The sequence below is a fragment of the Capricornis sumatraensis genome, chromosome 8, assembly GCF_032405125.1.
Source record: "Capricornis sumatraensis isolate serow.1 chromosome 8, serow.2, whole genome shotgun sequence".
NCBI lineage: Eukaryota > Metazoa > Chordata > Mammalia > Artiodactyla > Bovidae > Capricornis > Capricornis sumatraensis.
Genome location: NC_091076.1, coordinates 65,220,316 through 65,222,056, shown reverse-complemented (window position 1 = coordinate 65,222,056; position 1,741 = coordinate 65,220,316).

Here is a 1,741-nt window from a genome sequence, read left to right as displayed (position 1 = left end):
GGGTTTAGGGTTTGGCAGGTTCCCAATTGGTGAACTTGAAACATGGGGGCGGAATTTAAAGTGTGGGGAGTAGGGGGCGGAGAAAAAAACAACAACAACCGGAAACCCAACAACCGGAAACCCAGGGGGAATTCCCTGGCAGTCCAGAGGCTGGGACTCGGCACTTTCCCTGCTGAGGATGCAGCTTTAATCCCTGGTGTGGAAACTAAAATCCCACAAGCTGCTTGGGGACAGCACCCGAAGACAAAAAAACAAACAAAAAAGCCTGGCAATGCTTCAAACTGTCACTAATGAAATCAACTAAAATCTCAAAAGCAGAAGAACCTGACTGGCAATGTGTTTATTCAAGCTAATCATCCTTGAAGTAAGGAAAGAAAAAAAAAATTTTTCAGCTGTCAGGTTCTACACTACAACAAAATTAGTTCCCAATCTTGGCTTCTCATCAGAATCTTTCAGCACATTTTTTTAAAAAATGCAGATTCCAACGATTTACAAATAAAATAATTTTTTTATTTTAAAAAGAAAGAGGGGGATATAAAAAACAAACAAACAAAAATAAAGCAGATTCATGAAGAATTAAATAGTCAGTCAGTCAGTTCAGTTGCTCAGTCGTGTCCGACTCTTTGTGACCCCATTAATCACAGCACGCCAGGCCTCCCTGTCCATCACCAACTCCCAGAGTTCACCCAACTCACGTCCATCAAGTCGGTGATGCCATCCAGCCATCTCAGCCTCTGTCGTCCCCTTCTCCTCCTGCCCCCAATCCCTCCCAGCATCAGGGTCTTTTCCAATGAGTCAACTCTTCCGATGAGGTGGCCAAAGCATTGGAATTTCAGCCTCAGCAAGTCCTTCCAATGAACACCCGGGACTGGTCTCCTTTAGGATGGACTGGTTGGACCTCCTTGCAGTCCGAGGGACCCTCAAGAGTCTTCTCAGAACCACAGTTCAAAAGCATCAATTCTTTGGTGCTCAGCCTTCTTCACAGTCCAACTCTCACATCCATACATGACCACTGGAAAAACCATAGCCTTGACTAGATGGACCTTTGTTAGCAAAGTAATGTCTCTGCTTTTGAATATGCTATCTAGGTTGGTCATAACTTTCCTTTCAAGGAATAAGCGTCTTTTAATTTCATGGCTGCAATCACCATCTGCAGTGATTTTGGAGCCCAAAAAAATAAAGTCTCACAGTTTCCACTGTTTCCCCATCTATTTCCCAGGAAGTGATGGGACCAGATGCCATGATCTTCATTTTCTGAATGTTGAGCTTTAAGCCAACTTTTTCACTCTCCTCTCTCACTTTTATCAAGAGGCTTTTTAGTTCCTCTTCACTTTCTGCCATAAGGGTGGTGTCATCTGCATATCTGAGGTTATTGATATTTCTCCCAGCAATCTTGATTCCAACTTGTGCTTCTTCCAGCCCAGCGTTTCTCATGATGTACTCTGCATATCAGTTAAATAAGCAGTTTTAAGATCCCCAGGTAATTCTATGGTCTGCAAGGTTCAGAAACTCCTGGACTCCCATATTTCCTGTCTGTTGTCACAATCTCTTGGCTCACTATTGATGGTGAATTGTCCTAGAAATTGCTAGTGTTATAGATTGCCACACAAAGCCAGTTGGTACCAAATCTGGTTGAATGTGGTGAGCATCATCACTTCAGGACATTGCCTACATGTGGCAGAGGAGGTAATGATCTGATTGTAAAAAACCAATGCAACCTACCAAGTACCCCAGAAACAGC